The sequence below is a fragment of the Rhinoderma darwinii genome, chromosome 2 (genome assembly GCF_050947455.1).
Source record: "Rhinoderma darwinii isolate aRhiDar2 chromosome 2, aRhiDar2.hap1, whole genome shotgun sequence".
NCBI lineage: Eukaryota > Metazoa > Chordata > Amphibia > Anura > Rhinodermatidae > Rhinoderma > Rhinoderma darwinii.
In genome coordinates, this window is record NC_134688.1 from 433,949,361 (window position 1) to 433,964,101 (window position 14,741).

Consider the following 14,741-nt stretch of genomic DNA (forward strand, 5'->3'; position numbering starts at 1 on the left):
ACTTCTCTGGTGTCTGTATATAGTCAATCTTGTGCGAGTCAACCTCCTTCTCTTACAGGGTCTCCTGTGCTCACTGGACCACTAGACAAAGAGTGGGTCAGGATCGTTCTTGTAGTCTGTGTTCTTGCTGCTCTGTTAGCAGGTATTTGTGTGATCAAGAGAAGATGCAAGATGCTCAATGACAAATACCATGTACCAGTTTAACAATAAAAAAACACATTACTTTTTAAATAATGCATAAAACTCTTTTGTGCCATGTCCCTTGCGTATTTCTATTACTCTGGGTGAGGGTAAATGAGTCTGCTAGAGGTAATGGTGAACTATCATGAGGAAAACCAACAACTTTTGTTCTGCTTTTAAAGTGCTGCAGGTTAATTTATATTTTAGTCATCAGCGGAGAATGACTTACTCATTTTAGCTAAAGTGATTGGTAAATTGTAGAGGCTGCCCGTCAAGAAGGTTATTGTAACCGGTCATACAGCATATCCCAGACTGGTGGAGTTTCAGCAGGTGCGGGCCTGGTGGCATCTGCCCATTACCCTGGCAATTCTAAACCAGAAGTAGGACTATGTGCCACCCCATGTGCTGGAAAAGGAGGAAGATCTTCCGCTGCCATAAATGAGCGCTTGGCTGCGTAATGGTAGAGAGCAAGTGTGACGATCCATTGCCTTGGAGATGCAGAAGGCCGGGCAGCGTTACCAGACCAATGCAAATGTGGCAAAATTACGAGAAGTGAAATCTATATGAACTGGTGTTATTTGTGACTGTAACATAATCCAAGTCAAGGATCTGACATTGTCAAAAAAAATAAACACATAAAAGTAGGTTTTAAAACCCCTAGTACCTCCAGGAGTGGCCGCCATGACAGGATAGGAGGGAACAGGTGAGGAATGGGTTAAGGGTTTCGTAGCAGGGAGTGGTTTGGAAGGGAGGGGGTGGGAGTCTCGGGCTTCCCGCTGGTTTCCTCAGTGCGAGGGAGACAGTGGGAGGTAACACATCAACAGGAGTAGCAGCAGCAGCGTCGTGGTGTGTTATCTTTCTTACCTGCTCGTTTGCGATGGCGTCCTTCAATGATCTTGTGGAGTGGCTCCGGGCGGCAGCTGATCATCAGGATGTCTGCTGGTTTGAGCAGGTGACGAGACTTGTGGGGCTGCCTGTGCCCCAGGCAGCTGGGCCCTGCGCTCTTTTCGCGCGGTGTCCAGGGAGGGGGGTGGGGCGGCTTCGTCCCTGTCGTCCCCTGTAGTGCTGGACTTAGCTTTAGGCAGCCCTCTGCTGCTCAGCCCTCCGGCTAGTGGAGGGATCATGCCCGATGTTGGTTCATCTGAGGTCGTGCCTGCTCGCAGGTCACGGCGTGCCCGACCTCCAGCGAGACTTAGCCCTGACGAAATCCCGCGGGTACAGCGCCGCAGGGGAAGCCCCTTCAGGGTCGCTGCAGTCCGGTCTCCAGGGAGAGCTGCATCCCCTCGGGTGTCCCGGCCTGGCAGAAATCCCCAGCCGCGGCTGTGATTGGCAGCTAGGGGGGGGGGGTGTTGGCTCCTGGCTTCCTAAATACCCCCCCCCTCTGTCTGGTGTGGTGCAAGATGCGGGGATGTCGGCAGCCCCGACTGGTGAGGTGCCAATCAGGGGGCTGGCTGCTTCGAGGTCTGCGTCAGGAAGAATGGCGAGTCCGGTGGGCCGTGGAGTGCGGTCTGAGCTATGGATACCGCATAGCAGGCGGCTGGCCCTATCAGCATCAGGGCTCCTATGGAGGCTGGCCCTTCGGGACAGTCTGGTCGGGGATCTCCGTGCTCGCATTGTGGGTGCGGGCAGCGGTCGCAGACGGCGGTTGACTTGGAAGAAGGAGAGGTTGTTGAGCATCGGCGTGTTCAAGTTCGTCCGGCTGGCGGGATCACAGCGCCTGAGCAGCCAGGTGGGTGTTTTTTCTTCTTTCTCTTCTCCTACTACGCGCATGTTAGGGGATGCGGCGGGCTATACGGCTGTCGGCAGGTCTTGAGGGTGGGGGGTAGCGGTTTCGTTGAATTAGTGAGATGCTTGCACGAGCTGGTCAACAAATTAGATAGGTCGCGGGCCCTGGTATCGGCGGGGGTGTCCCCGGTTGCGGTTTGGACGGCGCCGCCGTTGGTAGGGCAGCCTCAAGATAGGGTGCAGGTGGGGAGCTCTGCGGTGGCTGTGTCGGTGCAGACAGATGGGGCTCAGGAGGGTAAGAGGGTGTGGTTGGATGATAGAGCAAGTGAAGTTTGTCTGTTTTGAGGGCCCGTTGGGGGCGCATTTGAAACAGGAAGTTCGGGAGCACATTTGGAAGGACGAGTATGTGGAGATATTTTCTCTCCTTCCGTTGGCAAAATTTAATTTGGACAAAGGGAAGAGGGATGAGAGTAAGACGGAAGAGGAGGAACGTCGGCGTTATAGGCTCATTCCGCAAATGTTTGTGAATTGGCTGCAGGCTTTCGCGATCTTGGCTAGTGTTGTTGGGGAAAAGGCGCCGGAGTATTGTTCCGCGCTTTTTTTTCGTTATTTGGATGCTATCGGTGAGGCGCATCGTGTGTACGGCGGTATGGCTTGGCTGCGTTATGATGAGCAATTTTGGCAGCGGAAGGCGGTGCGGCCCAGCATTAGATGGGATCAGAAAGACATCGCGTTGTGGTTGACTGCTCCGGTTAAGCCGGGACAGTCCTTTCCAGGGAGCGGAGGGTCTGCAGCGCAGGTCGGTCAGTCCGGTCAAGGTTCCGGTTCAAAACTCTGTTTCTGCTGGCAGTTTAACGACGGCCAATGTAAATTTGGGGCAGCGTGCAAGTTCAAGCATGTGTGTTCCCATTGCAGCGGGTCATCCCATGGCGCGTCAAAATGTTTGCGAAAAGGCAAGAAGGGAGGTGGACCAGGGGTCAAGGGGGTGACGACGGTGAAGCTGGAAAGGATGGCCCCCTTTCTAAGTAGATATCCGGATAGGGCTGGGGCGCAATTGATTGCGGATGGGTTTAGCATGGGCTTTGTAATTCCTTCTTCTCCTTATGACATTCCAGTCACTCGTCGGAATCTCCAGTCCGCTTATCAGCACGCCGGGGTGGTGACTGAAAAACTTCGTAAAGAAGTGGTTTTGGGTCGCATGGCAGGGCCTTTTGTGGAACCACCTGTGTCGGATCTTGTTGTTTCCCCGTTGGGTGTGGTGCCTAAGCGCGAGCCGAACAAGTTTCGGTTGATACATCATCTTTCTTTTCCCCGGGGTGCATCGGTTAATGATGGTATTGATCCGGTGTTGTGTTCCGTGGTGTACGCGTCGTTTGAGAAGGCCGTGGTGTTGGTTCGGGAAGCGGGTGCAGGTGCCTTGTTGGCAAAAACTGATATTGAGGCGGCTTTTCGGTTACTGCCGGTTCATCCCAAGAGTCAATGGTTGTTGGGTTGTTTTTGGAATTGGGATTTTTTTTGTAGATCGTTGTTTGCCCACGGGTTGTTCCCTGTCATGCGCCTATTTTGAGGCATTTAGTTCATTTTTGGAATGGGTGACTCGGGACGTCGCAGGTGTGAATTAAGTTATTCACTACCTTGATGATTTTTTGTGTGTTGGCCCAGGCAGATCGGCTGTGTGCGCCAATATTTTGTTTGCTTTGCAGGGAGTCCTGAGGGATTTTGGAGTCCCGCTGGCTCCTGACAAAAGAGGGGCCAGTTACGGTTATTCGTTTTTTAGGCATTGAAATCGACTCAGTGTTAATGGAATGCAGGTTTCCGGAGGATAAATTGGCAGCCCTTCGTTTTGGAGGTTCAGGCGTTGACTCGGCTTAAAAAGGTCACGTTACGCAGTCTGCAGTCGTTGTTGGGGAAGTTAAACTTTGCGTGTCGGATCATGCCCATGGGCAGAGTTTTTAGTAGGTGTTTGGCGGTGGCGGCGACTGCTGGTGTGTTGGCACCGCATCACTTTGTAAGATTGAGCGGGGAACATCGGGACGACTTGGAAGTATGGCATCGGTTTTTGGGACAGTACAATGGGCGGTCCCTGTGGATGGCTGGGGCTTTCGATTCCGTGGATCTAGACTTGTTTACAGATGCGGCTGGAGGGGGTGGTTTTGGGGCCTATTGTGGTGTGCTGGGGGGTGGCCGGTTAGCTGGGTGGAAAACTGTGACAAAAAACCTGGCCCTGCTCGAGCTATTTCCTATCGTGGTCGCTGTGACCATTTGGGGGGATAGGCTCAGGGACAAGAAGATCCGTTTTCACTGCGATAACCTGGGGGTGGTGTTGGCTATCAATAACATCTCAGCGTCGTCTCCTCCGGTGGTTCAACTGTTGCGGCATTTTTGGTGCTAGTTTGTTTGTCGTTAAATGCTTGGGTGGTGGCGGTGCATGTGCCGGGGGTTGACAATTGTGTTGCTGATGCCCTTTCTCGCTCACAGTGGGATCGTTTTCGTCAGCTGGCGCCGGGAGCGGAGCAGATCGGATCGGCATAGTGTGCCCGGATCATCTTTGGGAGTTGGTTTCTCTGCGGCAGGAGCATTGATTGAGCGATCCTTGGCAAGTTCTACGTGGGCAGCATATAGGGCTAGCTGGGCTCAATGGGAGCTTTGGTTGAGAGGTTTGGGCGACGTCCGGTGAGACCGGGACAGGCTGGTGGCCTTTTTGTATTGGTTGGGGGATGCGTATGAGTCAGGTGTCTGTGGCAAAAGTGAACAAGTTTGTGTCCGCTGTGGCGTTTGGCTTGAAATTGCATGGAGATAAAGATGTGACCAAGGAATTATTGGCGGTTCAATCATTAAAAGGTATTCGCAGGGGGAGAGGGTCGGTAGATTGGCGGCCAGTTTCTTACCGGATTCCTTGCCTGTTGGGTACGTCGGTGGAGGTGGTTTGTAGTTCGGCCTTTTGAAGTCCGATTTTGTTTCGCTTGGCTTTTTCGTTAGCCTTTTTTGGGGCTTTTAGAGTAGGTGAATTGGTGTCGCCGAGTGGGTTGCGTGCGGGGGGAATATGTCAAGAGGATGTGGAGTTGTTTGCTGATAGAGTGGAGATAGTGCTGCGCAGGTCAAAAACTGACACGGCGGGTAAGGGGACATGGATTGTGTTTGCTATCGGGGGTTCGGCGGTGTGTCCGGTACAGTGTATGTCTGCTTTTGGGGTACAGGTGGGGGTAACGGGGGTTCCGTTATTGCGGCATGAAGACTGGTCCTTTTTTATCCAGATTCCAATTTGGTGCGGTGTTCAAGCGCTGTTTGTTGGCAATTGGGTTAAAGGCAGCTGAGTATTCTTCCCATTCGTTTCGAATTGGCGCAGCAACTGAAGCGGTGAGATGGGGTTTGGATGAGGCAGGGGTTAGGCGTATTGGGAGATGGGAGTCTAACCGTTTCCGTACTTATGTTCAGCCTCATTTGCTGTCAGACTGTTAAAATTTTGCTAGGGGGTATGTTGTGCCTGTGGAAGATGGAGTGCGAATGGGATTTGTAAGATGTGTGTGTTTTTTTTTTTTTCTTTCGCAGGTTTGCGTCCTTTGATGGTTTGGATCTTGGGGCACTCCTTTGTGTATTGGGGCGCACTAAGGGCGGAAGTTCGCCCGGATGGTCGACAACTGAGGATTCCGCGGGAGGATGCTGTTCTGCATTGGCTAGGTTTCCGGGGAATGGTTTGGTCTAGGGTGTTACCAGAGTTTCAGGTGTATACGCAGCTAGACCGGGTTCCCGAGATTTTAGTTTTACATGTTGGGGGGAATGACTTGAGTGTGCGCCCTTTTCGTGATTTGGTAAAGGATATTAAGCACGATTTGTTGTGTTTATGGGCGTTACACCCGGGCCTGATTATAGTCTGGTCAGATATTGTGCCCAGAAAGACATGGCGTTTGGCCCGATCCGTGGAGAGGCTCAATAAGGCCAGAATAAAAGTGAATAGGGCGGTGTCGGCATTTGTGGCAAAAAATGGAGGTGTGGTGGTCAGGCACAGGGACCTAGAATCGGGCGTAGGTTGTTATTGGAGACAGGATGGGGTGCATTTGAATGAGGTGGGGATGGATTTGTGGAGTTTGGCCCTAGCAGACGGGATTGAAAGAGGGGTGTTGGTGTGAAGGAGCTCATGGGTTTGAGGTGGTCAAGGCCCATGTCGCAGTGGCGGGGGGAGTCCTTGAGGTTGGTCAGTAAAACTGGTGGGGGGGTCACATCAGGGGTATGCATCCCCCAAATATGTGGAAGGCTTCTTAGGGTGTTACCCCTTTTGAAGTGCTTTATGGGCAAAGCCATCTGCAAGAAGTGAGCGGTGCCTTCGAGCCGGGTTACGGCTGGAGGTAAAAACAAGTGGTGGTGGCAGATGGCTATTTTTTCTAAGTTGTGGTAACCTCAATGGCTTCCCCTGGTCATGTTATAGGTGTTATTTATATTGACCCTGTTAAGGGTTTGTTATGTGTATTCTGGAAGAATTCCAATTTTGGGGAATTCTAGGTTATTTAATGTTTGGTTATAAAAGCTCTAATTTTATAAAATTTATAATAAACTGCTGCTGTGGCCATTAAAATCCAACCTTGGTGTCATGTATTATTATTCTTAAGGGGGTAAGGAATAATTACTGATCACTCGACTCATGTGTGATCACTCGAAGTCATGTGTGAGCCACTTTATCTTGACAAATGAGAATGACATGGGAACCCAGAGCGATTTAGCTTGGGACAACATTGTGGCTTGGTCCCCCTTTTGATTTTCCTTTTTAATTTCGCTCATTATTTAAAGGGGTATTCCGGTTATAACAAGTTACCCCCTATCTGTAGGGTAGGGGAAAACTTGCTGATCGGTGGGTGTCTGACAGCTGGGACCCCCGCCGTTTTGGAGATGTGGGTCACATACCAATCATTTGAACGGAGTGTTAGGTTGCTCATGTGCACTGCCGCTGCATTCATACTCTATGGCAGCGCCGGAGATAATGTACAGTGTTCGGCTATTTCTGGCACTGCCATAGAGCATGATGGAGTGGCAGTGCGCAGGAGCAACCTGACACTCCGTTCAAACCAGGTATATGGGACCCCGTTCTTGTAAACAGTGGGGGTCCCAGCTGTCAAACACCCACCGATCAGCAAGTTAACCCCTATCCTATGGATAGGGGGTAACGTATACCCCTTTTTTTAAATTCTTTAATGTTTGGTACTTGGTTTAGTCCTGTCTGTCGGCATCGCCGCCTGCCCCCCTTTTTTTCTTGTCTCAGTGGCTTTACCTGATTGAAAGGTCATATTTGTGTCAGCTGTGCTTTGGCATGAGCAGGCTATGGTTAATGTGCCCTCTCTCCTGAGCCTTAGTGACCACGGCTGATTGGTCAGTTGGGCTAAATGGTGGGAAAATTGAAAGTATTTAGACTTCTGTTGCCAGTGGTTCTGGGCAGTTTAAAGAGACGGTCACCAGATTATAAGTGCCCTGTCTCCTACATAATGTGATTGGCACTGTAATGTAGATAACAGTGGTTTTTATTTTGAAAAACGATCATTTTTGAGCAAGTTATGAGCAATTTTAGATTTATGCTAATTAGTTTCTTAATCATCAACTGGGCGTGTCTTTGCTTTTTACCAATTGGGCGTTGTAAAGAGGAGCGTATGACGCTGACCAATCAGTGTCATACACTTCTCATTGTTCCAGCCCAGCTTCTTTCACTGCACAATAACACTGTAACAATGGGCTGGAACAATGAGAAGTGTAGGACGCTAATTGGTCAGCGTCATACACTTCTTGTTACAATGACCAGTTGGTAAAAAGTAAAAACACGCCCAGTTGTCTATTTAGACACTCATGAGCATAAATCTGAAATTGTTAACTTGCTCAAAAATTATCGTTTTTCAAAATAAAAACCACTTATCTACATTACAGCGCCAATCAGATTATGTAGGAGATAGGGGACTTATAGAGGCTCTGTCACCAGATTATAACTGGTTCCCAACCGCTGGCTGTGTTTTACGGCCAGCGGTCAGGGTCCTTAAAACCCGAGCCATAGACTATTTACGGCTCGGGTTTTAACTTGCTGCCTGCGCCGATCGGGCAGCTGAATGTCGGGTCTCCGACTGTCAGTGACTGCCGGGGACCCTGAGGAGAGTATAGAAGCAGCTTTCACACGCTGTATATAGGAATAGAGGCAGTGGCCGGGCCGCTGTCTCTAGTCCACCCGGTGATCATGTGACTGGTCACATGATCGCCGGGTGCTGTTAGGGCTGTGCTGGGTCTAGTAAGACCCAGCAGCAGTCTGTCACTATTCGTGACAATCGTCACTATGAGAGGGATGATTTCTCAGGTAACTGGGGCTGCTATACAGCCCCAGTTACAGTGGAAAAACATGGTGTAAAAGAGAAAAAAAATATATACAGTTCCCCAAAGGTCTTTTTTGACCTTTTGAGGGACAGACCATAGTAATAAAAAAAATAGGAAAGTGCAAAAAAAATTAATAATAAATACACAAAAAAACGCCGCCCCCGCCAATCATTGTTGTAACGCTAGCGCTGACCCAATTACCCTAATATAGACATGTAATATCTTAAAATTTACGGTAGACAATGACTATCACAAATAAAAGGTCTCTTTTAGGGTAAAACTGTTATTACCAAAAAAATAGCTGAAAATAGTAAACAAAACAAAAATAAAAAAACTTTTTTACATTTCGAACTGTATGAATAAAAATTCTAAAATGGCAAAAGGGATGTGTATAAAAAAAGAAACCTGCATTGTCTACGGAAAAAAGTCGCAAAAATCACATCATTGGCCCAATGAATAAAAAGTTATAGCAATTTAAAGGAACAGTGTCATCACAATTTTTTTTGTAATATGTTAACGATGTTAGTGCTTTATTAAAAATGTTTATATTTGTGTGTTTTGTGTTTTACTTTTTCTTATTTTTACACTTTTTCTTCCCTATGGGGGCTGCCATTTTTTTTTTCCATTTCTGTATGTGTCGATTAACGACACATACAGACATGGAATACGGCAGCCACAGTCCCATAGGGACTGCGAACGGCTCCCGTCCCATCCACTTCAATGTACGCCGTCTGTGTGGGAACTGCGCATGCGCCGCTCCCACACAGTCCAATTTGAAATGCGCGCCGTCCGGCGCCATTTTCGTGTGGACCGGAAGTCGCGCCCGGACAGTAAGATTACTACTTCCGGTCGCGGCTTCCGGACTTGTGCACTTGGACCAGCGGCAGCAGATGGAGCGGACGGGCCGGAGGGAGCCTCGGCGGCAGGAGCAGGTAAGAGATTTATATGTATGTTCGTGTTTGTGTACGTTTACTACTGTATGTAAACCTACTACACTGTGTGTTAGCTCAAAAAATGGCGACACACAGTGTAGGAGGTTAGACCATTCAAACCCCTCGTTTATCCCGGCACTAGCCAGGATAAAGGAGGGGGGGGGATGCTGAGAGCTCACTAGAGCGAGGGCTTTTTACCCAATTTTGCAGCATAAAGCAATGTGGTTGCTTTACCACATGCAATGCTGCAATTTTGGGAATAGCTCCATCTAGTGACCAGCAATGGGAAATATTATAAATTAGAATTAATTTATAATATTTCCTGACTCGTGAAAAAAATAAAAAAAATTTGAACAATGTTTAATCACCTACACACTAAATGTTTAATTAAAAAAAAAACAAAACATGTTTTTCTGGCAACACATTGCCTTTAACTAACACGGGCTAAATGGTGTCTGGTCCTGAAGGCTCAAAATAGCCCGGTCCTGAACTGGTTAAGAAGAGCCTGAAGACCAGTGCCCACCCGCCCTGTTTTTGTTGCGATAATTCTAAGGTTAAGTTTTAATGTTACAAAAATTTATACATATATTTAGGCTTTTTGTGGTATACATTTTGTGTCCGTTCTTACTTCTAAAAACATGTTTTTGTTCTTGAGCTAAATCAGACTTTGTAAAGTCAAGATTTCCCATATATGGTGACTAAAAGGTATGCAAACGTAAGGTATAGGATTGCATGCGTTGCCATTAACTTCAATACAAACAAACGTACACAGTGTTCCAAATTATTATGCACATTGGATTTAAGTGTCATAAACATTTAATTATTACTTTTTCAATTAACCCCTTAGTGACCAGCCCATTTTAGGCCCTAATGACCAAGCTATTTTATTTGTTTTTCTATAGTCGCATTCAAAGAGGTATAACTTTTTTTTTATTTTTTCGTCTACATAGCTGTATGAGGACTTGTTTTTTGCGGGATTGGTTGTACTTTTTAATAGCACCATTTTAGGGTACATAATTTTTTTTATTAACTTTTTTTGGAGGATTATAAAAATCCCCTGAAATTCCACTATTCTATGCGTTTTTAAATTGACGCCGTTCACTGTGCGGCGTAAATAACATGTTACCTTTATTCTATGGGTCGGTACGATTACGGCGATACCACATATGTAGAGGTTTTTTATGTTTTATGACTTTTGCACAATAAAAACACTTTTGAACTAAAATGTATTTGTTTTTGCATCGTTTCTTTCCAAGAGCCGTCATTTTTTTTTTATTTTTCCTCCAATGTAGTGATTTTTTATTTTTATTTTTTTTGCAGGACGAGACGTAGTTTTGATTGGTACTGTTTTGGGGTGCATGGGACTTATGGATTCATTTTTATTATGACTTTTTTGAGGGGCAATGGAAAAAAATAGCAATTTTGCCATTGTTTTTTTTTTTTACGGTGTTCACCTTGCGGTTTCAATTACACTAACTTTAATTGAGTCGTTACGGTCGCAGCGATACCATATATGTGTACTTTTATTTATTTTTTACACTTTTACTAAATAAAACCACTTTTTATGGAAAAAAAAATGGTTTTGTTTGTTTTTTTACTGTAATTTTTATTCATCTTTATTTCACATTTATTATTTTTCATTAGTCCCACTAGGGGACTTTACTGTGCGATCTTCAGATCGCTGCTATAATGCTTTGGTATACTTCGTATACCAGAGCATTATTGCCTGTCAGTGTAAATCTGACAGGCAATCTATTAGGACGTGCCTCAGGCGCGTCCTAATGGGCATATGTCGAGGGCAGACCTGGGGGCTTTTATCAAGCCCCCGGCTGCCATGACAACCCATCGTAGACCCGCTGATGGGTGACAGAGGGAGCTCACGCCCTCTGTAAACAAGTTAAATGCCGCGGTCGCTATTGACGGCATTTAACGGGTTAAACGGCCGCGATCTAAGTAAACTTCGATCGCGGGTGTTGGAGCAGGAGCCCAGCTGTCATCAGACAGCAGAGCCCCGGCTCCAGCCTGCACGGGAGACCCGTGCAGGACTTAGGCTAGGCTCACGTGAAAAGGCGTCAGCCTAGCCTAAGGCCCCTTAGTGACGAACGTGAAAAGGCGTATTGTTGGTCACTAAAGGGTTAAACTAATGGATGGTATTGTGTCTTAGGGCTCTTTGGATCATTGTAATCAATCTCAGACACCTGTGATAATTAGTTTGCCAGGTGTGCCCAATCAAAGGAAAACTACTTAAGGACGTTCCACATTATTAAGCAGGCCACAGGTTTCAAGCAATATGGGAAAGAAAAAGGATCTCTCTGCTGCCGAAAAGTGTGAAATAGTGCAATACCTTGGACAAGGTATGAAAACATTGGATATTTAAAGAAAACTTAAGCGTGATCATCGTACTGTGAAAAGATTTGTGGCTGATTCAGAGCACAGATGGGCACGTTCAGATAAAGGCATAATGAGGAAGGTTTCTGCCAGACAAATTAATAGGATTAGGAGAGTAGCTGCTACAATGCCATTGCAAAGCAGCAAACAGGTATTTGAAGCCGCTGGTGCCTCTGGAGTCCCGCAAACCTCAAGGTGTAGGATCCTCCAGAGGTTTGCAAGTGTGCATAAAGCTATTGATCGGCCACCCCTAAACAATGCTCACAAGCAGAAACGGTTGCAGTGGGCTCAAATACATGAAGACCAATTTTCAAACCGTGTTTACTGATGAGGGCCATGCAACCCTGCATGGTCCAGATGGATGGATGGTTGGTGAATGGCCACCATGTCCCAAGAAGGCTGTGACTTCAGCAAGGAGGTGGCGGAGTCATATTTTGGGCTGGAATCATGGGGAGAGAGCTGGTAGGCCCCTTTAGGGTTCCTGACGGTGTGAAAATGACCTCTGCAAAGTACGTAGAGTTTATGACTGACCACTTTCTTCCGTGGTACAAAAAGAAGAACCGTGTCTTCTGTAGTAAAATTATCTTGGTGCATGACAATGCACCATCTCATGCTGCAAAGAATACTTCTGTGTCATTTGGTGGCTATGGGCATAAAAGGAGAGAAACTCATGGTGTGGCCCCCATGTTCCCCTGACCTCAACCCTATTGAGAACCTTTGGAGCACTCTCAAGCAAAATATCTATGAGGGTGGGAGGCAGTTCACATCAAAACAGAAGCTCTGGGAGGCTATTCTGACATCCTGCAAAGATATTCAAGCAGAAACTGTCCAAATACTCACAAATTCAATGGATGCAGGAATTGTGAAGGTGATATCAGAGAAGGGGTCCTATGTTAACATGTAACTTGGCCTGCTAAGTTTTATTGAAAGAGCTTTTCATTTCTGTAAATATGACCTCCTGATGCTGCAAATTCAACAAATTACCATTTTAGTTCTCTTTACAACCTTTAAAATGTTTTGATCTCTGTTGTGCATAATAATTTGAAACAGTGCATTTTGAGTTTTTTACTTCTAAAAAAAATCTGTTATCATTAGGAGATTTGTTCAATAAAATTCGCATTATACTCCAACGGTTGATGGCTTGAAGATTATACTGACTGTCATTTTCATCGACTATTTAGGAAAATCAGCGAAAAATAACATTTGCATAATAATTTGGAACGCGGTGTATACGTTTTTGGAGAAGTCCTGAAAAGTGTAGTAGACTATGCTTTTCAGGACATGGGGGAGGGAATAGACTGTAAGTACACAAACGGCACAACTGCTCCTGACCATAGAAATCAATGTAAACGCTGTCGTACACTTTTTTTTTTTGTGTGTCTTAAAACGTACATGTCAGATGTACAGTAAAAACTAGATGGGAACTTGGCTTTAGAGGGGTGCAGTATCCCAGCTATTGCTGGGTGGAATTGTTTTATCTGCTACCTGGTTATTGATTATTCAACTGACTAATGGTTTTAATTTAATCATTCTATTCAGATGTTATGATTTTATGTAATCCTTAATAAACATCACGGCCATAAGTTTATCCAACATCAAGTGTTGTGTGTCTTATTTTAATGTTGGTTTTATTAGGAACTAGAGGGGTTCTGGGCTACAATGGCATTAGTACATGCACTTACAGCCTCAGGCTGGGTTCACACGACCTATTTTCAGACGTAAACGAGGCGTATTATGCCTCGTTATTCTGAAAATAGGGCTACAATACGTCGGCAAACATCTGCCCATTCATTTGAATGGGTTTGTCGACGTACTGTGCAGACGACCTGTCATTTACGCGTCGTCGTTTGACAGCTGTCAAACGACGATGCGTAAAAATACAGCCTTGTCAAAAAAAGTGCAGGACACTTCTTTGGACGTTTTTGGAGCTGTTTTCCCAGACTCCATTGAAAACAGCTCCAAAAACGGACGTGAAAAACGCGAGTTGCTCAAAAAACATCTGAAAATCAGGGGCTGTTTTCCCTTGAAAACAGCTCTGTATTTTCAGACGTTTTTGGTCACTACGTGTGCACATACCCTCATTCAGATAATTACAGCGTCCTAGGGATCACTGATGCTCTTAGTTTGGGTCATTAGACATGCGGTCAGGTTGGGGACTTGCAGCAATAATATGGATCAGTATGCTAAAATGAAGCCGCATTACGGCCCTCTGAATAAAGCCGAACCTATAGGGTAATGGAGACAAATTGTTAGAGGAATCCAAATCACTAATCATTAATGATGATAGGATACATTACCTTGGATAATAAAGTATAGCCTTTTAAAGTGAGTCTATGGCTAAGTAGTGAACAAATCATGTCAACTGTGCCATGCCCAACATGCCATCTGTAAACACCCATCAAGACACTGGCAGAGGTGTAGCTGGGTTCTCCAGCACCCGGGGCAAAGATTCAGTTTGGACCCACTCGAACCGCTTTCCTGACATCTTCCCCCTCACCAGGTTGGTTTGCTTTCTCTACCAATCAATGAGATAATTAAAAAAAATGTTTTCTTAATGTAATGAGCATAAAACAGTTTGTACAATTTACAAGCGGTGTCATTATATAAGGGAGTTCTTTTAACAATAAAAGAAAACAAAGAGGTCAGTGCTGAACTAAAACAGATTGTATAAGGTTTGTGAGACTATATGGTGACATAATGAACAGCCTCCAATTGTAGTGTCACCCCCCCCCCCCTTTAGTGCCACACACATCCTCTTGTAGATAGTGTCACACCCTCATCCCTGTACGTAGTGCTGTTGGCTCTCCCTAGAGGAGCCCCTGATGTCACCGTCCATATACAGATAGTGATGTAAGGAGCTTTTCCAGGAGCGGAATTCCCTGGAAGAGCGTTGGCAAGCTTTGGCCGGGGTTTCTTTCATACCTCCAAACTTTCAAATATCACAAAGGACAACCGATGCAGCATGCGTAGCAACACATAATGCCCTCTAAATGCCACCATACAGTATAATGACCCCATAGATGCGCCCATACAGCATAATCGGGGGCATAGGTAAAGGCTCATGGGACCGGGTGCAAGAATTCAGCTTGGGCCCCCTACCCCTCCCCAGCACCACCACCATCATCAGACCCCTGCACGCTCCTATGCCCAGACGCCTTGCCCAAAAGCCCCCATAGT

The 14,741-nt window shown here is 46.3% G+C and overlaps 1 protein-coding gene across 1 annotated transcript in view; it reads left to right on the plus strand.

Annotated features, from left to right (window-relative positions):
• The window catches only part of LOC142741521 (uncharacterized), a 40,737-nt gene that overhangs the window by 6,207 nt on the left and 19,789 nt on the right, over positions 1-14,741 (plus strand). The gene's annotated exons all lie outside the window — the stretch shown is intronic.